The sequence below is a fragment of the Euprymna scolopes genome, chromosome 19 (assembly GCF_053919585.1).
Source record: "Euprymna scolopes isolate OS-2025 chromosome 19, ASM5391958v1, whole genome shotgun sequence".
Classification (NCBI taxonomy): domain Eukaryota; kingdom Metazoa; phylum Mollusca; class Cephalopoda; order Sepiida; family Sepiolidae; genus Euprymna; species Euprymna scolopes.
Genome location: NC_136500.1, coordinates 21298630 through 21324366, shown reverse-complemented (window position 1 = coordinate 21324366; position 25737 = coordinate 21298630). Strand labels below are relative to the sequence as shown.

The following is a 25737-nucleotide window of genomic DNA, read 5'->3' as shown; positions in this document are numbered from 1 at the left end:
CAAAGAAGAACAATTGCAACCTTCAATGTGATGTCTATTGGGGTTTTTACTCCAGTTTCATATGAAGAAGTCTGAAATATGGAAATAATAACTAATGAGCAATATATATTTATTTCACCACATCCTCATGACAGCAAAGGGAATAGTTTTGAAATCATGTCCATAACACAATAAAGGTGCCAAGACGGCACTTATGTGAGGTAATTGTGGGTTTTCTTTTGATGGGGGAAAACAAAGCAAAGGAACATTTATTTTAAGTTCAAATGAAATGCATTAATTCTTCCAAAACAACGCATTTCCTTATATTTCCAAAGTCTTTTCGCACACATATGTGATTTCTAAAAGTCGCTGTCTCCTTGCCACTTCACACGGCCCCAGCCAGCAATTTCTCGCTCTCGACTCACACGTCCATCTTGCCCGGTTCCCCTTGAATCTATTTCGACCACAGGGAGTATTTTTCTCACATTTTCTTTTGACAAAGTCAGTATTTAATGTGAGGGAAAATTCAGCTTCCCAAGATTAGGTATACTGGATTTTAATCGAGACAAGCATTAAAAAACGCCACATTACATCAGTCAAAAGTCGAAAATTGGTCAACATACAATATGGCAGATTGAGATACTTCGGATTCTGACTATTTCTAATGCTCGTATGTTGGCCTAATTTCTATACGCTCTTCACTGGACGAAATACTACAAGATGATGCAATCAAACAATTTTGCAATTGCAGGAGAATAGGGGGGTACAATTTATTTGATACGATGACTCTATTAAGACTTTAATCGTAATACGAGTTGCTTGCCGCCTCCTCTTTTTTAGACCTCATTTTCATATCTTCTAAGCAGAAATAACAGCTGGCATTAATTGTGTTGATTCGATTCTTCAGGATTGGTGCCAATGTTGCCAGCTGGGAACTCGCTTTGAAATATATTTAAGAGTGTTTATTCAGTATACTTGGTGATGATGATGATGAGGATGATGATGATAGTATGAATTTTTGCACTCGAAACCTCCAAAAAGCAAATTGGCGGATTATTGATTATCACTTAATTAGTCTTTGATAATAGGCCGATTTCTAAAACCGATTTATAAGCAAATGTTGTTGACACAAATAATACTAATTAAAAGTATTAATTTAATTATATTGTAAACGAGGACAAGTTAACTTCCCTTTTTGCTTGCTGGTAAAACTTCACCGAGGGGAGATGCACCATCTACACCGCATTTTCGAATAATATTAATGGCGCGCTGCTAATATGTAGCCTTTTCCGACTAGTCTGAATTTAATGCAAGTAGACGTAAACATATGGAATATTTCTCAGCTTTTCGCCTCCTATTGAATATTATCATTAATATTATCATTTTTTACTTTAACTCACTGTTAAAGAAATTTCTTATTCAAACTTTCAGTTTCACGTTGAGGAATTTTGCGTTAAATTACAACCTCGTGCAAACCGAAAATAAAGCACTCTTCATCAGTCATACTCTTGTTCCTCATTTTTGGGCCAATGTCACCATGACATATATATTTTTTTCTGGTTTAGATAATGCATGTTTTATTGAGATAAACTACTAATTAGATATCAAACATAAGTAATTTAAATGCGTAAAAATAATTAACAATTGACAAGAACTATCATCTGTCTGCAAGTTAAATGAAACCATCATAGCAAGGGGTGGCAAATCAGCAAAATCTTCCGCACGATAAAAAATATTGTAAAATATATTTTTTCAATATTTACAATTTTTAATATTCTTTTTGCAAAAATAGTCGTAAAAACTTTTTTTGTCTTTTATAAATACACTAGTGGGGGTACCCGGCGTTGCCCGGGTGTTTGGAGGTGTGTGTGTGATGTTAAATAAAAAAGAAACGGAGGGGGGAGTTGGTAGTATCGAACCAGAAGCCCCGAGGCGAAGTTTGAAAATAAAATCGGCCAGCCAGAATGAGTTACTGAAAGATGTTTGAATTTATTTAAGTAAGAACCAAATTGACAGGTGCGCGCACGGAAGTCGTCGAGCGTGACGACGACGACGACGACGATGACGACGACGACCAGGTTTGTTTGTTATAAGCGAAGTAAAAAAAGAAAACAACGTTAAAACTTAAGCGGGGGGGGAATCAAAACATCGAAAAAAAAACACAAAAAATCTAACGTAAGGCAAACGAACGATGAAAACAGAAAACGAACACGTGAAAAATGGCTTAAATAAGGCTGTTTCGATATTAAAATTTTAAAAATCGGTGGGTACCCCGGTGTTTTTGGGTGTGTGGTCGGGGGTGGATAAGCGAAGTAAAAAAAAAAAAAAAACCAGAAAAACGAACGTTACGTGAAAAATGGCTTAAATAACACTGGTTCAATATTTAAATTTTAAAAATCGAAAAAAAAAGAAAACATCTCACACCACGATTCGAACCCAAAACATTTAGATAACGAACCAACGAGCTAATCAACTTAGCTAACGCGACGTACATGACATTTAAACATTTTTTCAACTATTTAAAGTAAATTAGGCCATCACGTTATCTGGCGCATGCGTAGAACCGGTCGTCGTCACGAGAGGACCGTTTTTGGTGACTCCCCCCCCCGTCGAAAATTGTCGATTTCCGGATGAAAAAAAATTAACGTTTTTGGCCAATTTTTTCGTGCGAAGGATGGAGCTTCAATATGATACCGAGTTTGTGAATTTTTGTCCTGTCTGTCGAAAGTTTTTAGCAGACACACAAACATATACACATACATACATACATACATACATACATACATTTTCGCTTTTATATATATAGATAATCGTGAAAGACCTCTTTTTAAAATATTCAATATTTAACGTCATTAAAATTACGTAAAAATCATAAGACTATATTCAATAAAGAATACTACTGAATAAGTTATTTGGTTTTTATTTAGAATTACACTTAGTTTTCAAAAATACTTTAAAAAAATGTATGATGCATATACCCATCACGGGACGAATGCGCCATGTTCCAAAAATCAGGCCAATTGATCAAGTATTGTTTTTAATGAAGAAAATCAAATTTTATGAGGAATCGAGGAGGAAGCTGAGAGCGGCCATATTGTTTTAAATTTTGCCAAAATTCAAGGCGACAATTCAATTCGACCACAGAGATTGTTTGTATTCATAATAATCAAATCATTATAACCACAAAAAGATTTTTAAATTTAATTTCCTAAAAAATACTTGATCAATTTACGCAATTGTTAATATGACATCTTCGTTCTGTATTTTTTCTTTTTAATCAAATGTAATTCTAATTAAGCGCCAGTTCTTTTCTGCTTTACGTCACAAGAGAAACACTTGCAGGTAATATGAAATATTTATATTCCAGTTCTGAGTCACAGGATTTGTGTGATCAATAACTCTAATGATGTATTAAAAATAAATAGTACAGCTGGGGCTAATACTTCGTCTACGATTTTACTCATGATTTAAAAGTTTTGGGAGACACATCTCAACTGTACACCGATTTTTTCCGTATCATTTCCTATTAGGAAGTCTTATCGGAACCTCATCTGTAACAGAGCGTGGACGTGCGTATGTTAATGCACACGAAATGCAATATGACGTCGCTGTAAGGAAAAAAGACTTTAAAGAAATAGAGAGCACGTTAGACAAGACGATCACGTGAGAGACGTCACAGTCGTTACGAGAAGTCACGCATGATGGGAGTATGAGGAAATAAATGTCGCTGTTAAAAAAGGAGTTGAATTCTTTCCTATTCTTTGTTTACTTTGCGACTGAGATTACAACGTGTTGTAGATTTTTTTTTTTTTTAGATTTAGACCTCCCTTTACCGAAACGTTGTTATTTATTTATTACTAGCCTGGGTGCCCGGTGTTACCCGGGTTTTTGAAGGTTTGTGTTGAGCAAAAAAAAAAAAAAACCCCAAAAAAACAGTGGTAGGCAGGCAGGCTCGAACCAGTGACAAGAAGGCGGAAAAGAAAGTGAAAGAAAATCTAAGGTCTTACCTCTACTCCACGACGCGACCAGAAGTCTAAAGCGTTCAAATTTAAGGTAGTCAGTCAATAAGATGACTTGCAAAAATGACATTGCTTTTAAACCTGCCACGAAAGCAAATTAGACCCAAAACCTTTTTTTGATGTGGGGGGGGGGACCAGCTCCCCCCAAAAGGGGGCACTATGGCAGTATCCAAATAAAAAGTAATAGTCTCAGTATGAAGAATTTCCCCTACATTTACCAAGGCCCAATTACAGAACAGATACTACCTGGCCCAAAGGCCAGGCGTTTGCATTCGATTAGTTTCGTTTTATTTATATGAAAAAGACAAACAAACATTGGAAACGACGGCACGGTGGGAATTTTGTTTAACTCGATCAAAAAGAAGATAATGTCCGTTCGCGGATGCGAGATATTATGACTTGGGAAGTATGTGACAACTTCTTGTGGAATCTAATCGACGCAAGAAGCCCAATTCAAAAATCCTCTCATGGACATACACAAACGCTCGTGCCCATTTTGCCCTTTATTTAGTAGATTATAATTTTACTAGGGATGTTATATAGTCGTCTTTATAACGAGTGTATAACCATATACTTGTGTCGTCTAACAGTTCTGTCATTTGGTCAACTACATAAGATACTCTCTATCATAATAATTCACTCGGACTTTCAAGCTGTGGAGTCACAGCAACCCCGGCACTGATCCCCAGAAAGCATCACACTCCCTAAGTATAACCCTTACTCCCACTGTTCTGGACCAGAAAACCGCCTTCTAAACCCTTATCTATCGTTTCACGCTGGTATGTGCGATTTTCCCCAATATTCCCGCCGGAACGTGCCAGAATACAACACGAGATCATCTCACATATATACCCCTCAGTTATACTGTAATTGACGCTTGAGATCAAATTTCTTTAAACTTGTTAGATATTGGCGGGCTTTTTATTTTATTCCTGTTTTTCTTCTTTTATCGCTTGTGTGATTCGCAACATAATGGCTCATTTTGCCATTGTATGCGTCCGCCTCGTACGCTATGTTGAAAAAGTTTTTCTCTGTCTCTCTCTCCAAGTTCCAAGTTTGATCATTGCAACTAGCCTAGGCTCACAGTGGTGGCACCATCGGCATCTTTGCTATGTGGGGAAGTATCCTTTTTCCCTCCCCCAAAGTTGGTAACTGCAACCACCCTTTCTTAGCTTATAGCTTCGCAGAAAAACAGATTCTCATGCGTGAAACTTCCTACATTTTGCCTCATGTAGCTTCCACTCGAGACTGAGACATCCTCGAAAACAACAACAACATTTTCGCGAATAACTTCCGAAACAATAAGATAATTTACCGCCACGTAACATGTCCGCCTTATTTTTATCCCTCTTAACTTATCATTTTTGACTGACCATCAGTTTCTCTCCATAATCTGTTTTTTCTTAATTTAATTAATTTCGCGTGGAACTCCAAGAACACGATACATTATCAAGTACGTATATAAGCAAGACATCAATACACAATTGCATTATACATAGTGCAAATAACATTTTCGTGCATTTGTCCTTTGTGCCCCCCCCAATAAGACCTTTACATGACGCCACAAAACACAAAATAATGTATCTATTCAGTCCATACAGTAACGCAGTTCAATTATTCGGGTGTCTAATTAATAGTTTAAAAATTCCCCAGGGCTTCATTGAGAAAACACAGATACATCAGCTTTGTTCAAAACTGCAATGTAAAATCTCTTTGCTCAGGTACCTCTGATTGTCCAACTTAAAACAAACAAAAAACAAACAAAAAAAACATGAATTTTTATAAATACACAAATATCATAAAATCGCATTTTTATCAACAGAATTCGATAACACAATAGCAATTGCTTATCAAACTTTGTTACGACTTCTGCGTTTTATCAACAGTCTAACAAAATTCTTAAACAATGAAAGAAGTAACAATTTGGTTGAAACAGGTATACAATACAATATCCTATTTTTCCTTTCTTCTTTTCATGCACGTTGACAATTCTGTTTTTCAATATATTCCTTTTTTTTTCTTCTTTTTTCCCCCTTTATACAAGATATACTTTTCAATTAATGACTTAACATACAGACTAGCTTGTGACATATCGACGGTCCTAGATATGACCTTAAACTTCATCCGATGGTGAGGCCCCAGCTTGACTTTTTTTTCTTTCTTGTGTAACTCGGGATTTTTTTTTTTTTTTTTTTTTTTTTTTACCTTTTTGTTCTAGTTTGAATAAAATTAGTCGATTGCAACCAAAACGTATCAGGAAGTCAGGATGATCATGTGAGATCTCCCTGTACGGTTGTTATTTTATTTATTATTATATTTTTTACTAAAGAGTCGCCGCTTATCAAGGCATAAAAGCTACTCAGGGATAAAGGTTAATGAATGTCAGGTGACCGGTGAGACAACATAATGAACAGTAATGGTGGAAATTAACTAGAATTCGATGTTGACTGAACAAGAACTTGTTTACATTCGACTTGAAAACGGCCATGTTATAGTCCGCTGTGAAGCAAACCCGACGGTATTGTCTTCCACAGATGGGTAATACTAGGAGAGAAACTTTATTTGTGGAATTTCCATTTAGTTTTAGGCACAGATAGAAAGTAGAGAAAATTGTTGACTGTTTGTTCCTAGACGAGTGTCTGGTGTGTTTTCCAGCGGGCACCTGCTATGAAAATAACGATAGAAATAGACTTGCTGTGCCATTTCTGTGAGAAAGAGGGTGTAAGAAGGAGAAAAGGACACCGCCCATTAGATTTCAAAACCGGTTTTGAACTTTCAAGTGAAAGGGTGCTCTGAGCAGTTCCTTCCCAGATACGGCAGTAGTACTCTATCTTAGGACATATTTGGCTCTTATACAGATAGAGAATTGCGTGTAGGGTGAAACTTCATTGCTACTCATCTTTGTGTGTAACGGCTAATGTATTGGATGAAATACAAGAGGAGCTTCTAGAGCTGGAGTTATATTCTAAAGCTAAGAAAGGCTTCAAAGAACTTCATCTTGAAACATATTGCATCAAGTACTTTCCCGTTTACCCTCTGACCTCACGTCAATTTCTTAGGATTTTAAACATCTTTGGATCGAAGTTTCTTCGTCAGGCTTTATTTTCCACGCTCGTTGCCGTCAAAAACAGATGGTCGAAAAAGACTGACGTTATATAATCTTCGATAATCAATCGCACATTCACAATCTTTTCGTTAAGAAGCAGCGTCAATTATGCCACGAATATTGTTACGGATTCATATTCAATAAAAAAAAGTATTATTTTTTGCTAAGAAACGATATTTATATTGTGATCTGTATTATCATATTAAAGGAACTTTGTGTGTGTGTGTGTGTGTGCGTGTGTGTGTGTGTGTGCGTGTGTGAGCTAGCTAGATAGATTGATAGAGTTATATAGGAACTCGAAAACGGCTGGGCCGATTTTTATGATATTTCACACAAATGTACTTTATGTACCTCGCAGTATTAGATAGGCTTTGTATCGGAATGTCTCCGATAAGTATCCATAATCGATAATCGAAATCATCCGATGAAAGAATGAAACAGGTGATTTTGACTAAAGTTAACACCTTTGTAGCCTAACTTCACAAGTGCATTTAAGAGGTTTTATTACCACACAAACCGAAAGGCCCGGCATATGAAATAACAGTAGGTCCTTTGATATGACAAGAGTACGTTCGAAATGAATGTTTCTGCTTAGAGCACAATTAAAGCATGATATTTAACTTTTTTTTATTTTTAAACTTAAATGCAAACCATTATATATAAAAATAAGTTCATAAAATCAGTAGCAGGTTTTCTGCAATACAATGTGGACTAAGTGACTGCTGGAAGACATGTGGGCTTAGAACTAACTTAGCTGATGTTGAAGCATTTCTCTTAACAAATACCCCGGATATCTTAGCACTAAGTGAGACTAACCTACACTCCTCCATTCCCTCTAACCACTTTAACATGCCTGGATATCTCCCACTCTGCCGTAAGGACTCTGACAGACATATGCACGGATCTGGAGTTTACATTCGTAATACCCTTCCCTTGACTAGAGAAACAAACCTAGAAACAGATGATCAAGCCTTTATGTGCTTTAGACTAAACATGCAACACAATATTAGCTACTATTATTTTCTCTACCGCTTTCCCTCGACTCAGGACTGCTCCATAATAAACAAAGTATCTGACAGCATAGACACGGCACTGTCCCTCGACACTAGCGCACAAATACATGTATTTGGTGACTATAATGTACACCACAAAAACTGGCTTGGATTTTCTACTTACACAGATGCAGCGGCAGCACAACCCATAGCTTCACTATATCTCACTCACTATCACAAATTGTTACGTTTCCAACCCGTTTCCCTGACCAGGAAGAACAACACGCATCACTTCTAGATCTGTTTTTGACTACAGTTCCCGATGACTGCATAACGAAGGCCCACAGCCCACTCGGGAACGCTGATCATGCAGTGATAATGGTTGAAATCGCCCTAAACTCTAGAGCCAAAACTGAAGAGCCAGTGCTCAAAACAACGAGATATTATAAAAAAGGCTGACTGGGAAGCCATCAGGGAACTAATTAGAGATGCCCCATGGAGAAATATTTTCTCTCTCCCTGCTGAACAATGTGCAAACGAGACCACTGACTGGTTCAAAACTGCAATCGAAGCGCATGTTCTCATGCGGAAATTTTATAGTAAGCCCCACTCTCCCCAATGGTTTACGTCGACTTGTGCAACTGCCATTGCTCAAAAGCAGCATGCATACCGTAGGTTTAACCGACATAAATCCAGTTCAAACAGACTGAAGTATATAGAAGCTAGAAATAACGTTAAGAAAGAAATAGCGACAGCTAAGAGAGAATTTACGGAAACCACTAAAAAGCGCATCGAAGCACAGAAACTAGGAACTCGAGACTTCTAGAAAATCTACAACAGTGTAGTAAATAATGGGCAATCAACAATTCCCCCACTAACCAACAATCCCGACAAGGCTAACATGCTTGCCAGTCGGTTTGCCTCCAACTCCACACTGGACCCTTCCAACCACCCCCTACCTGACTTTCCTATGCGGACAGACGCCACACTAGACGATCTGAAAACCACCTCTGCTCAGGTGCATGCTATCATAAAAAACCTTGACACCTCAAAAGCATGTGGACCCGATCTTATCCCAACTGTACTATTAAAAAAGTGCTCAGCCGAAGTAGCTCCAGTTCTCTCCAAACTCTACAACAAATGCCTTAATGAAGCTTGCTTTCCGGGCTGTTGGAAAACTGCTTCTGTTGTACCAGTATTTAAGAATTCTGGCGTAAGGACAGACCCATCAAATTATCGCCCCATTAGCATCCTCCCACTTTTTGCCAAAATATTTGAGACCATAATAAACCATGCTCTAGTCCATCATCTTACAGATGCTAAACTACTGACTGACAAACAATATGGATTTAGACAAGCCCGTTCCACAGCAGACATCCTAACTGTGATCTCTGAACGTATATACCAATCACTGGACAAAGCGGGGGAGGGCAGAGCGGTAGCTCTAGATATATCTAAGGCTTTTGACAGGGTATGGCATGAGGATCTCCTCAGGAAAATCAGATCATACGGTATCACTGGTAGAATACTTAACATAATTAAATCCTTCTTAGATAAGAGAAAAATCCAGGTTGTCCTCGACGGTCGTACATCTAAACAATATGATATAAATGCAGGGGTGCCCCAGGGTTCTATCCTTGGACCTCTATTGTTCCTGATATTCATAAATGACCTCCCCGACAAAATTGCCTCTGAGATGGGTATATATGCTGATGACACTACACTCTATAGCAGGCACGACAGGAAGACGAATGAACACATTTCTAAAGAAATGGCAGAAACACTAGAGGAAGACCTCCAATCTGTAGTGGAATGGGGACAAAAGTGGTTGGTCGCGTTCAATGCTGCCAAGACTAAACTAGTTTCATTCAATAATTACAAGAAACCCTCTCTACCACCCATAGCAATGGCCAACGACTCTTTATCTGAGAGTCCATCTTTCAAACTCCTTGGCCTAACGTTCACAGGAAACACGAGTTGGAACAATTACATTGAAGGCATTGCCAGGGCAGCTGCAAGAAAGGTGGCCTCTCTCTACCGTGCTAGAAAACTACTAACACCCGAAAGTATCCTGTACCTCTATAAGGCCACCATTCGCCCATGTATGGAGTATTGCTGCCACATCTGGGCTGGTGCATCTGCTACTAGTCTCTCGCTCCTTGACAAGGTTCAAAAGAGAATCGACAACCTGATAGGCCCTGAACTGGCATCTAAGCTTCAGCCTCTGTCCCATCGACGAAATGTTGCATCCCTCTGCCTTTTCTACAAGTATTTTAATGGTGAATGCTCTGACAAACTGCAATCACTTGTGCCCCCACGACGTGAGCACACTCGATAAACCCGACAGGCTGCTAAATCCCACCCCCACACTGTAGAGATCCCTAGATGTAAAAGATCTTTTTACTCCAATAGTTTCTTCCCCAGAATCGCTAGACTCTGGAATTCCATTCCAGGTCCCTGCTTCCCCAACAGTACTGACGTGCAGAAGTTCAAGTGTAACGTGAACCGACATCTTGCTGCCCAAATCCCTACATAGTACCCCAGTAGTTGTTGCCCCTGATAGTAGCCCCCTATACCAAAGTGGCAACTGGCCTTGTTTGGGGTGAAAATGTAATAATAAAAAAAAAAGCTTCCCCTCAGTGCACCGTAGTGAGTCCCCCACTAGAACATTCAATCAATCGATTTGATTAAAAATATGGGCGATTTCATCGATTTCAATGACAATAAAAATATGGGAGTGTGAACCATTCGTTGATTATCATTCAATCCCTGGCAATGTCGAGTCTCCCTGGTATTAGGAAGTTATGTATAAAACTATACTATTTTGTATAATGTGACTAATTTCTATTCAATAAAAAGTATACAGCGTATAGATTTTGTTTAAAACCTAGTAGGAGATTCAATTCATAGATGCAAATAGAGCATGGAGATTATGACAAATTCGTAAATAGAGGTGTTGTTGGAACACGGTTAATAAACGCCTCTTCAGATAATTCGAAGGTGAAGGTTTATGTATATATTGTGGCAACAGTCATAGAAACCCGCATCCAAGGGTGGCGCGTGCGTATTGTGAAAAGTCACCGACACTCAAACTCGAAACCCGACCGATAGGAAACGAAAAGGTGACATATGCAAATTAAGACGCGGTCTTATCTGAGCATATAAAAATATATGTGACGCTCAGCACGTGCGCTCAGATTCTTTGGAACGACTCACGTTCATGTTCTGAGTGGACACTGATCTTTAAAAATGCTGGATGATCTTAGCCACTGTGCTGCAGCTCAGTTTCAAGGTGTTGAATCTTCTTGTAACCTTGGCAATCTTCATGTAGTGCAACAATACGTTTTTTAAGAAAGTTCTTTGCTATATGGTTCCTTGTTGGAACTTTCAGTGATCAGTATAAGAGCGTGTGAGAATTGCACTACAAATTTGAACACACCTGCTTCCTATACACGCATGGGCCTAGTAACACTAATGAGTCGCAATGCATTTCGGAGGGAAAATGACAAGCAGTTCTCAATTTGGACATTATATGTATAAATAAATATGATTATAAATAGTTCTATTTGTTACTAGCAGATCAGCCCGGCTTTTCTCGGGCCCTATATGCTGTTCATAACTCTATGTGCATATGTATATATTAAAAAGTGTGCATATGTACCGTAATTCCTTTCTATATAATAGGTTTCCTTAACTACCATAGAGAAAATTTGGTAGAGACACCAGAGGTCAATTTTTTTAAACTTTGACCCCAATTTTAACCCCTTAACATTTATTGTTTTGAGCTCAAATCAAATTAAAATGTTTGACCCATGTCCAAGTAACCTACATATAATATTTAAAGTGTTTAGAGCCAAAATTAGCGGAGGAATTTAGTAGAGTCTGCAAAGTCAACTCTTTCAACTCTGACCTCTTGGCAGCGAAATTTTCGCCCAAAAACTGATTAAAAAGCTTGCTGCATGTCTGAATATCCTTTATGTAAAATTAAAAATTTTTAAACCAAAAATTGGCTTAATAGTTTGCTAGATATCGCAAAGGTCAAATCTTTTGAACTTGGTCCCCTTCGCAGCCAACTTTTCGGCCAAAAATCAATTAAAAAGTTTGCCCTATGTCTGAATAGACTTTATGTAAAATTTTAAATGTTTAGACTAGGCACCGCCAAAAATGGCCGAAAAATGAAGTTGTTGTTGTTTTTTAAAACGAAATTACATTTATTAAAAACTGAGTAACTTAAAGCAGAATAAAAATTAAAATTGACCCAGTCTAGAAAGATTTCTCCTTCATTGAACGAGGAAGAACTGTAGGGGTTTTTAACTACATAAGCAACCCTGAGGCTAGCCAGTACCAGATGGATGACCATTTTGATGAGTTTGCTTTTTAATGTGTACGCGTGTGGGGGGCTCAGGCTCCCCAAAATGGGGGGGGGGTTTAAAACAGAATAAAAACTAAACTACATAAGCAACCCTGAGGCTAGCCAGTACCAGATGGGTGACCATTTTGATGAGTTTGCTTTCTAATCTGTACGCGTGTGGGGGGGGGGGAGTCAGGCTCCCCAAAATGGGAGGGGGCTTCTTTCTGACAGGTTTTTCAAGAGATTCACGCATAATTTACAATTTTAAGTGTGATATTCAGTCATAACACACCCGAAAACTAATTTAAATCAACTTTAGAAAAACAAGTGCTCCGTTGGACAACATCGGCAATTTGACAAGAATTTATTCTAAGCTTCCTTTTGTGTAATTTTGACACTGCAAGTGTACGGGCCATACTAAAATAATAACTTTATTTAGAATGCCATTCTTAACATGGGGGGGGGGGTTCAACTATTCTGCACTTTTACCTAAGGTTTAACCATTTTTTACGGTGCGTATTTTTCGCAGTATAAAAAAAGTACTGTTTCTAGTTTAAAATTAATTTTTCATTATAAAGTTTCGTTTATGACAAACGGACGAACAAATGTCCACTATAGTTTCTGAAAATAACAATAAACACGTGTAATAATAAAAATAATAAATTTTATATTTACCATCCATAATTTTGTCTCGCAATGAAAAGAGAAATGTCTCGTTTCTATGTGAGTGTTGACCAACATAAATTGTACTGATTCACGCTTGCAACGGTTTTGGCAGTCTCCAACAAGTTCAACAAAATTATTTCAACTAAATTATTTCAGCGCGTATGGTCCACCGTAGTCGAAAGGCGGCAAACGTTATCATATGAGATCGAAAAACTGATGATATTTTTTAACACAAAGGGCACAATATTTATCGATTTTTTTTGTATCGATTCTTCAAAGAATTCCCTGTTTAATAATGGTCATGCATTATTCGACTCGCTAAAAAAAAAAATTATTAATTTATTTATCAAAGATTTTAAAATGGCTTTTTTCGTATAAATATTAAAAAAATTTTTTTTTTTTTTGCTTAGCTTAAATTAATTATTTTACTTAACATATTCACCGAATTTCACACTCCAAAAGTCAAAAGCGGAATAATTAAACACAATCAAAGTTCTGATATTCAGGCGTCAAAATAAGGTATGTAAACAAGTGTTTTTTTTTTGGGGGGGGGGGTTTAAATCTATAATCCTGTCCCTTACAACAACGGAATATATTTTGTTTAGTTTCAGATGATTATTTTAAGCATATTTGTTCCCACTTCAAAACATGGGGGGTGGTTGTAAGCAAAAAATATACATATATATATATATAAATATCGTTTATGAAAAATAAGTACACTGTTATAAAGTTCATTCTTCTCTTAATAATCGCTGAAAATTTCGTATTGATTGGATAATTACCTGATTTTTGGTAGATTTTTAAAAAGACGGTCCGTCAAAAAGTACTTACCTGCCCCCCCCCCCCCAGTTTTGGCGGTGCCTAGTTTAGACCAAAAATTGGCTACGTAACTTCGTAGAGACCGCAGAGGTCAATTTTCTTTTAACTTTGACCCCAATTATGACCCCTTATCATTTATTGTTTTAGGCCCAAATAAAATTATTAAGTAAGATTCATGTCCAGGTAACCCATATATAAAATTTAAAATGTTTAGACCCAAAATTGACTGAGGAGTTTGGTAGAGTTTTCAAAGGTCAAATCGTTTAACTTTGACCCCTTAACAGACAAATTTCTGTTCGAAAACCGATTAAAAAGATTTTCCAAATCTCAATATCCCTTATGTCAAATTTCGAGTCTGTAGACCGAAAATTGACAGAGTTATTTCGTAGGGAAATGTACACACACGCACGCACACACACACACACACACACACACACACACACACACACACACACACACACACATTTTCACTTTCATAGATATATAGATTAAGTAGTATTATATAAATCCAGTAGATATTCTTTGGATTTTATCTTATGAATGCATTCCTCATCTAGACTCTCTCCATTACTCTCTCTCTCCCCCTCTCTCTCCCTCTCTCTACATATATATATATATATATATATATATATATATATATATATATATATATATGTGTGTGTGTGTGCGTGTGTGTGTATGTGTGTGTGTGTGTGTGTGTTTGTTTCTTTTTTGGTAAAATGTTTTACAATTATATTTCCCTCTTCGTGTATAAAATTCTTTTTTGCTTGGAAGCTCAATATATGTTAAATATAACAGAGCATACATTAAAGAATAACATAATTAAAGAATAATACATTCCAAGATCCAAATATTTATTTTTCATACAAAACAGTTCCCCCATCATGTTAAAATCTGTGTGCATTGTTTACAGATCCGTTTCGTTTTCAGAACCAATCGGTTATAATTATTTCGTTCATATACTCCTTTATATATATATATATATATATGTGTGTGTGTGTGTGTGTGTGTGTGTGTGTGTGTGTGTGTGTGTGACAAAAGTCTATATTCCAAATTTCAAGATGTTGACCATCTTACCTTTATTTCTTTAAGTATGTTGAAATACACAATTCTTGACAGCACATGTTTCGTAGCGTAGAATCATTTATCTAACTAGTCAATTTTGTAATTTGTTCCACCCTTAACTCATCAGAGGAAAAAGGAATTTATCAACTTTAAAAGAAAATAAAGGAATACGGGCATGATTACAAAAAGTTAGAGGATGCAAGGTAAAGAGAGTAAGGGGGTGAGGTTGATTACATAGCCACACGCCCGTGCTTCTGATTTGCGACATGCGCGTTGTGGACCGGAGCATTGCCTTGCATGAGGAAGATCCTTTTACTGATCTTGTACCGCCTCTTGATGTTATTAATAGTTTATCAACTTCCCTAAAAGTGAAGCATAATAGGCTTTAGTAATTGAGGTAACTGTGGCAAGGAACTCTCTCATCACTACTCCGTCCTGGTCTAAAAACATTGTGAACATGATCTTGCCAGCACTTGGACTCACCATATCTAAAAATGGCAAGCGTGTAGCTCTTCACTGACAAGATCATGTTCACAATGTTTGGGCTTTGTTCTCTGGACCATAGTTATAGACCCAGGTTTCATCTTGTGTAATCAGTCTTTTGTAAGATTTTGACTCATCTTCTTGACACTTCTCTAAAATTATCCTCGAGCACTCGGCATGTTCCTGCTTCCGGAAAGATGTCAGCAACCTTGGAATCCAGACACCATATGCATATGCAAGTGACCATGAATGATAGTTTCCGCAGACCCTGCATTAATCTTTAAAATAGTCATACGTCGATCTTCCAAAATAACAGTATAACTTGACTGAAAGGTGCCTCATCAATGAAGGGCGAACAGGTCTGTTTTCCGGTGATATTTGAATTCATGGTGCCAGCGTTTTACAAAATTTAATATAATGTCTGTATATTTCTTTCATTTCATCAAAAGTCTCATGTGGTGTGCGTTCTTTCTAATACAAAAACTGGATCACTGTATAACACTAAACAAACTCCATTTCATACCTGACGCAATTCAAATACGTGTAAATCAGAAACCACAATTTGGTCAGAGCCGTAATTTGTTATGTAACCTATAGAGATATAAATCATTACACATGAAAATTTCCCTTACAACAGATTACTAGTATTGGGTCAGGGAAATTACTTATTGAACGCCTCTACAAACGTGGAGAACGTTAAAAAAATCAATATCAAAGATGTTATTTGTAAAAACTTGAAAAACTATCTATAGACATTTAAGTAGACATTGAGAAGAAAAGATGAACTGATCAAATCTAATATGGCTGCCCACCAAATGCGACTCAAAAGTTCATAAAATGAGTAAATATTCTATTATATATAAGGCAAATGTCTCTATGTCCAGCTAAAACGTGAAAAATACACAATAAACATCCACAGAGTCGATATTTTTTAATCATCATAACCCTGGATGTATAATATCTAAAATTTAAAGAAAAAAATCGTTATTTAAATCATTTAGTGTTATCAAGACGTACACGCATGCCTTAATATTATCATGTAGTCCGTTTTCCAACAACTAACTAAAGGGAAGTAACTATTTTTTTTCACGGGGTTATTTCCTTTTACACCAACTCGAGTTGTGCGTGTGTCCAGAGAAAGAAATGGACTAGGCGAAAAAAAAAAAAAAAAAAAAAAAAAAAAGAAACAGGAGATGGAGAGAAATTGAAGAGAGAGGAAGAGCGAAAGAAGTTATGTTACACTTTTGCCTGAGTAATGCCGGGTAGCCTTGCTAGTCTTACATAAAAGACAAATTTATACCTTTGAAAATATTTATTTATTTAATATTATGTGAGAAAAATCATTTTTCTCCATAAGTATAACCCGAGACATTATTTCTAGGCCAAATATATTATTTTACTTGTTTTTCTTATTTTGCTAATAAATAACCGTTCAAGGGTCATGATTATTGGATGGTTTCTTAGTTGAATGATGAAGAATGTTATGAGAAGATTGAAAATAATGAATGGAATGAAAAAATATTGATTATTTATGGAGACGATTTATGGCAAGTATTTATTGGATTTGAAGACGTAGTTTGTAGAAAAGTAGTCTCATGGTAATGGGCTCCGAAGGAAGGAGATCCTTGAAAATAAACACTATTCGCTGATATTCCCCTGATGAGAGAAGGAACAAAGATTTTTTTTATTTCCGTTGTTATAGAAAATCTTAATTATAAAAATCTGTGGACTATCCGAACTTGCTTGCGTGCTTGAATTTTGTAATGATAAAAAAAAGTCTGAATTTGTTTGTCACCGTCTCAAATTTTAATGTTATGACGTCATTTCTCGCATACTTTTCAAACTTAACGACTAAAGCTGTTACGCTATATGTTTCGGTTTCGATTCTAGCTGATAGCACCTATTGTCCGATAAAAAAAAAAAAAACTGTTGGAACCATTACTATATATATTGGGTTCAATATAATAATCAATAGAGAATTGGCTCTATAATGATAAAAGCGAAATCTGCATGCATTAAAATATCATATTTAAGTGTATCTTAGACCGAGCAACGTCGGGCGGCCTTCTAGTTAAAAAAGTTGCAATCTTGACTATGAACACACACACATACACACACACACACACACACACACATACACACACACACACACACACACACACTCTCTCTCTCTCTCTTTCTCTCTCTCCTTCATCAAGACTTAGAGGCCACAGTGCTTGTTCAAAATAATAACGAACATCGAAATATTGAATTTCAACTAAAAACAATGTTATCTACTTAATTGTCATGTCTATGTTCTTCAGATGCTGCACTTCCATTTCTTGTTCTCTTTCGGTGGAGGAGAAATCCTTCACGACTGAGACAATTTTTATTTTTGTACCTTTTCTCCACGTTACAAAAACGACCCTGGTGTCTAACTCTGTCCCGTGGGGAGGCATTGTAAATAGGTACTTAATTGTCATGTCGAAATAGTAACATATCGAAAAATTACGAAAAATGATAAAGTAGAAAAAAGTAATTATTAATGAAAATTGTCTTTCTAAGAAAATTGCAAGTTTTTTTTTTTTATGATAAAAAAGAGGTAACTGCATGAAGTCAGGTGATTTCCAAATAATAATGGCAGGCTGGATCGTGAAAGTAACTGTTATGTTGTAATGTTACTAATTTCGACATGGCAATTAAATAGATAACATTGCATTTAATTAGAATTCAAATTTTCAATTTTCGTTACTATTCCGAATAAGTACTAGTCATGATAACATTATAATTGTATTTACTGTAGTTACCGAGAATTGTTATGTAAAAAAAAAAAAAAAAAAAAAAAAAAATGCACTAACGTAAATCCTAAGCCTAGCTACTTTGTGGCCAGATTTCAACAAAATATCACATAAGTCGTTATTTACCATTTCCCGCCTTGTTATTTTTAGCTTCCGTACAATACGGCGTCTATCATCATCATCATCATCATCATCATCAGCAGCAGCAGCAGCAGCAGGAATAAATGCGTGGGCGACACAGAAAGTTGTAAACTTTTCCTCTGCGTTCATGCAATAACATTGTCATGACGAATACAGGTCTCCTTCCCCATTTCGCACCTTCTCTCTTTTTCGCTACGATTATCTTTACTCCCGCTCTCTACCCCCCTCTCTCTGTCTGTCTGTCTGTCTGTCTGTCTCTCTCTCCATTTCACTTGCTTTTAATCTCTTTCTTAACGGCTGTTTCTACCAACTACCAACTTATTTCTTATCCACTGAGTTCCGTTATATCTCTTTCTTTATTTTAAGTATACCATCCCACGATGCATCTGAAGAATAGGCGACTTTAAATCAGCAGCAAACCATGTTAGGTAAAAAAAAAAAAAAAAAAAAAAAAAATCGCATTTATAGAAAAATGTATCGCTAACCAAACCGAACATTTTAATTAAAAATAAGGGATATTTAACCAACAACGAAAAAAAAAAAAATAAATAAATAAATAAAATAAAAAAATAAAAATAAGAGGCCAAGAATTCAAATATATAACAAATAAATGTTACCAAAGGCAAGATAAGTTACTCTTCTACATACCTGGACAAGTTTTGTGCGTTTTGATGTATTTTATAGCTTTTATTTGGTTCGAAAAAGAAGTAATGCCGAGTTGGTAAGTTAAAAACCGATAACATCATGGGCGATCCCGAACATGCCGTTTTTGGAGTGTCAATAATGTCTCAACGGTCAAAAAATAAACAAACCTGGGCCCCCAAAATCAGCAAAGATTATACCATTCCTGTAAAGACCTGGTCCATGTCGATTTTGCGGTGGGTGTTACGTTCTGTGCAGTTCCAGGAAGTCCATCCTTTGAGAAAGGGTTAGTTTATTACTAATCGCCTGAGGCGCCCTCGCTGGAATATGCCGACGGGGCTGCCTAGGCACTATTTGCAGGTCCTCCGGAGCGCTGACTTCTCAATGCCACTTCTCGACCCTAGTGTCACAGTTCTTGTAGTAGGAGAGAACTAAATATCACTCATCGAAATCCAATAAATGTCGGCAAAAAACATATCCTGGTAACTTTTCTTGGAAACATTTATTTGTTATATATTTGACTTTTATTTAAGCTTTTTCTTCGTCTGTTGGATTCTCTGGCTTAAAAAAGTAATCAAATTGGCGTAAAAGGAAAGTATATAAAAGTTTTTAACACACTTTTATTTTATCTGCTACAGTTCTTCTGGTGTCGCAGACTTAAAAATGAATTATTCGGCAGCATTTTACATTAAATCCGTGTGTACTGTGTTTATTAGAATCTTTTTCCTAAAGAATAATATATTTTAATAATACAAAAACCAAAAAAAAAAAAAAAAACAACAACATTAATACTAAAAACATTTCATTCTATTTTTTTTTTTAATTATTTTATTACATTTTCTAAAAATGTTTCTTTTTTAGAAAATATAATAAAATAATTTTTAAGATAAAGAAGTGAAGGAATATTTGGTTAAGTAATATATTTTTTTAATACTAAAAACACATTCACACAATTCAAACAATAGCATTCTATTTATTATTTTATGCAAAAAATAATCAAGATATCTGACACCGTTTGCCGCGGACTTCGACTCGCCTGTTCTTTTAATTCACCTCAGTCCACTACTCTTTTCTCTTCTCTACATTTCCCCCGTGGTCCTCCTCCCTTTTCTCCACCATATGACGACATCACTTCTACAACTTCTGACGTTCCTGCCATGAACAACGTGTCCTCACCCCTTCACTCCCCTCTTCTTGACAAACGAACTCACTGGCAGATGGTAACTTAAGGAAAAACTATAAGACCGCGCGAACAAAAATGTCATTTTTACGTAATTCTTCCACGAGGAAGAAAACATTTAGGTCACACACAATTTTTTATCAGAAAGAAAACAGAAAGTGTATTAAAACTTGAATAATCTTGCTTAGTATTATTTGGGTAAAGGTTACTATTTAAAAAAATATTTCTTTTTACCCTAAACAAGGCATATTACCACTTGGAACGTAAGGGCTACTTTTGGGATCGTGTCTAATAGGGGACTATAGGGAGTTAAGCAGCGAGATGTCAATTCACATTACATTTTAATTTTTTGCAGAGTAGTACAGTTAAGGAAGCACGAAACAGGGAGGGAATTCCAAAATTTATCAGTTCGAGGGAAGAAACTATTAAAGTAGAAGACTTTCTGGCATCTAGAGCCTTCAACAGCGAAGGGGTGGGATTTTGCTATATGTCGGTTTAGTCGAGGGTATGTACTTCGAAGGTACACAAGTGCTATGAGTAAATCCGAGTATATTCCATTAAATTATTTATAAAACAAGTACAGCGATGCATTGCGGCGATGGGACAGAGGTTGGCGTTTGCCTGACAGTGCGTAACCTATTAGATTTAAGACTGTTTTGTATTGCCGAAATAAAGTATTTTAAAGCAAATTCAGTTAAGAAAACATTTTTTGTGGAGATTTACCTATTTATTTGTAACATACGAGGGGCGTGCAATAAGTAATGCTCCTGACCCACTTCCCATAGCAGTAGAGCAACGAAACTTGGCACAGTTATTAGTCTTTCTCTACATAGAAACCACACAGTCATGCATTTCTCCCATCATTTGATGCAGCTCTGGAGACCGTTTTTGTAGAACACTCAAGGTTGGTCCTCCAACCACGACGTGACTTCAGAAATCAAGGCTGCATCATCTGGGAAACGCTTTCCTTTCAAAAACAACTGCATGGCTGGGAAGAGGTGAAAGTCAGAGGGTGCAAGGTCAGGAGAATAGGGAGGATAGGGATATATATATATGTTCATGGGGAAATATGTTTATTCACTTATATTTCACATTTTATTTATATCAGTCCTATAATTTATGAAGCGCGATACAACTACAGAGCATATACAAATAAATAACAAATGTCTATATTCCAAATTTCAAGATGTTGACCATCTTACCATTTATTTCTTTAAGTTGGCATGCACGATTTTTGACAGAACCCGTTTCGTAATGCAGAATCATTCATGTAATTATTATGTCGTTTCTTGAATTTATCCCGCCCTTAACTCATGAAAAGAAAAAGAACTTATCAAGTTTAAAAGAAAATAAAGGATATGGGTATAGTTACAATATCCGAAAATTGGGAGAGAAGTTGCGATTATTTTTCATTTGTTGCGCCATTTTTTAATTTATAATGATAATGTCCTATCCCAAATTCACAAAATCATCCATGTGATTTTTCGATTTAAAAAGAAATATTTCTGCACTACTAAGTTTTATTGTTTATTTGTATTTATATTATTTGTTTGAATTTGATTGGTTTCATTTTATTATCTTTTATATTTATCTTTTACACACACATATATGAATGCATACATATCCTTTTACGCACATATATACAAGTATACATGTGTACACACGCACACGCGCGCGCATATATATTAATAGAATAGCGTGTGTGTCATTTATTTTGTGTGTCACGCTTACATCCGAGTGACTGTAGTTCAATTGTTATAGACTTCCATTTCTTGTAATAAATAATTTTACCAAGAATTATTCATAAGTTTTGCTTTCGGTTTCGATTGTAGCTGATGACACTCCAATAATGCATTATTTTTCTTTATAAACTAGCCTCGGTGCCCAGCGTTGCCCGGGTATATGGATGTGTGTGTGTGAGCAACAAAAAAAAGTTGTAATAGGAATCGAACCCGTGACTCGAAGGCGGAAAAGAAACTGTAGAAAAGTGCTCAGTTGAGGGTGAAGGAATTCATGTTTTTGGCCAATTTTTCGATATTTGTCGTCCAAAGAGTCAAGCTTCAAAATGATATCGATCTCGTGAAAATCCGTCACCTCTGTCGAACGGTCTAGGCATACATACATACATACATACATACATACATACATACATTTAAACAAACAGGTGCGATTTATATAGATAATTTTATCAAGAATTCTGCATAAGTTTTATTTTCTGCTTCAATTATAGCTGAAAGAACTCAGGTTATATATATATATATATATATATATATATATATATATATATATATATATATATACATACATATATATCTATATCTATATCTATATATATATATATATATATATATATATATATATATATATATATATAAAATGGGTTAAGAAATTCCAACGAAAGACATGTATATTTAAATAAGGGGGTAGTCACCAACAATGTGTATTTTTTAACATTATTTTATTATTCCGTGTCTTGGTTTTTCATTGAGAATTATGTTTGAATCATTGTAATAATGTTTTTAAATCATTGAAATCGTTTTTACGCGTTTCAGACGTTCTGTGAAGCGTCCTCGTCAGAAATTATTTTCAAATGTGTTGGAGATGTAAAAATGGCATTTTCGTAGTTCATTTGAAGTGTTTTCCAAGGGGTGACTGAGACAACTATCATCCCTTCTATCACCCCCTCCCATACCTACACCCCTCCAATTGGCCCCTCCCCTCTGGGGAACAAGATCTTCCCCACACTAGGAACCGATCCTGGGTCTGGCCATACCCATATGGGGAGACAAATAAATAGAAACATTAAAAAATCCCCTATACATATTTTTAAATACACCCCTCTATCTAAACAAACATAATATAAAGAATACCCGAAAAGACTGAAACGAAAAATCACAATACTAAAATCCAAGAATCCAAAAAATAAACATCAAAGTAGAATGAAAGCACCCCTACCCTTATTTCAGAAGAGCTGGTTCTCCCCCCCCCTCCTCACACATACACATTAGTAACGACCTTGGATCACAGTCACCTTCCTAGGAAAGCAAATAACTTCATAATACTATAAAAGAGTACACACATTCTCAAACCAAAGAAAACACACACACACACACACACACACACACACACACACACACACACACACACACCCTACTCTACCCTACCCTAAAGGAAAAGAGAAAAAAACACAAGCAGAAAGAGAGAGAGAGAGATAGAGAGAGAGAGAGAGAGAGAGAGAGAGAGAGAGAGAAACACAACACAGGAGTGACCACAGTCGAGGTCAGTGGCCTCGACAAGCCCAATAAAAGAGTAAAAATTGAACATTCCAATGAATAGTAGACACTTACACCCATCCACCCCTTGGAAACACTTCAAATGAACTACGAAAATGCCATTTTTACATCTCCAACACATTTGAAAATAATTTCTGACGAGGACGCTTCACAGAACGTCTGAAACGTGTAAAAACGATTTCAATGATTTAAAAACATTATTACAATGATCCAAATATAAATCTCAATGAAAAACAAAGACACGGAATAATAAAATAATGTTAAAAAATACACATTGTTAAGTTTTGGTTTCGGTTTCGATTCAAAATGATGCACCCAACTCATATGGATATATTTTTTTCATTTCTGAAATTGCAGCTTTATAAGAAATCGAAATCGATAGAACATTAACTTTATAATAATATATACAAAACCTACAAGATTTGAAATGTCATATTTAAGCGTACTTTACGACCGAGCTTTGCTGGGCGTTCGTACTAGCTTAGATAAATACTTTTGCAATTTTAACAGAAGAGCTACAATAATATCAGAACATCTCCATTTATGCTGAGCATTTACAGAATGTCAATATCAGTATATTACATATGAATGAGTCCACTCTGGAATTTTCAGAGGTCCCGCTAATATATATATATATATATATATATATATATATATATATATATATATATATATATATATATATATATATGTATGTATGTATATGCCTATAATGACAGCAAATTCATTCTCGGATATTGCCATTACTTAATATAGGAAGACAACTCAGCGGTGAGCCGTACAAATGTGGCTTTCAAGCCCGGGCAAACTCAGGCATTCTTTGACACAGCAGACGTGAGCGCCACTACCAGTACGGGTTGGGCAGTCACTTATAAATCGCCTACGTTTGTACATCTACCCGCAGTTAACACAAGTCAGTTCTGGCAACATAGGATTGTTTTATTGGCGCTTATATCTGTATTAGCCTTCATTGAAAGTTTGTTTGCCGTTTAGGCTACAGCAAGACTTTGTTATCGAGATACACACTGATTGCAAAGTGTGTATTCTATTGCATATCAAGTAATGCCTGTTCTTGAAGCTTTTTATAGTGAGGAAAGACTTTGCACCGAGCCAATCCCACTCTCTGAACAACTGCCACATTGAACCAGAAAGAAGAGCAAGTCAACATCATTGGATGCAGCAGTCGCAGCAGGTTTTATATCAGGGTTTTCCTTTTCCTAGAGAGGTTGTCTTATGAAAAATTTTTCATAAACACCATATATATATAAATATATATACCTAAGTACACACATATGTATATATATATATATTTATATATATGTATATACACATACATAAATAAATATATATATATATACATATATGCATACATATATGCGCATATATGCACATATAGTTACACATATACAACAAATATGCACACATATATACATAGATATACATACATACACAAAAAGTATGCACACATATATACATATATATACATGCATACACAAAAATATGCACCCATATATACATTTATATACATACATACACATGTATATACACATATATATTTTTGAATTTTAAACTTTAATTCAGGCCATTATATAAAAGTAATTTATAAAATTTACGATAGGTTCTCTACAGTGCAATGTAGACTACAATGTATTGTGGACTAAGTCACTGCGGGGGGGGTGCATGTGACGGTTCCTCCTGACACACCGACTAGAGCAATCAATCAATCGATTTTATTGAAAAATGGGTGATTTCACGTACTCAGAAACAGAACACCACTGTTCTTCGAGCTAAGATCACAGTCTAGTATCTGTCCTGACGTTACACTTTAGTTAATTTGTCCTGTTCAATGTAGGTGAAACCCTTCTATAATAAGGCAAATTTTTTACCTATTTCCAGATTGCCTCTTTGGGGGGTAGCTGGTTTAAACACACTTTAAAAACGACCTTGTGTCACATTTTTCTTTCGAGAGGAAGCAAATAAACAACAATAGTGATATAAATCTGAAAATTTGGGCGACAACATTTTCTAATAACGCATATCCTGATGAATGGTTTCAGCAGGATGGAGTTATAGCCCACACCATATCTTGGCTGAAGTGCCGATTTCATCATCAACTAATTTTACACATGAATATTCCTTAGTCAGTTATGTCACCTGACCTGTTCCGTTTAAACTTCTTTCTTTCTGGCTTTGTAAAAGGAAAAGTAGTTCGTAGTGCACCATC

General features: G+C 36.0%; 1 long non-coding RNA gene across 1 annotated transcript in view; it reads left to right on the top strand.

Annotated features, from left to right (window-relative positions):
• Positions 1-22458, top strand: part of LOC145303480 (uncharacterized) — a 185267-nt gene extending 162809 nt beyond the window's left edge. Inside the window, exon 3 of the long non-coding RNA XR_013873716.1 lies at positions 18408-22458. This is a non-coding gene — a long non-coding RNA (uncharacterized LOC145303480). The remainder of the gene's footprint in view (positions 1-18407) is intronic.
• Positions 22459-25737: the final 3279 nt, after the last annotated feature.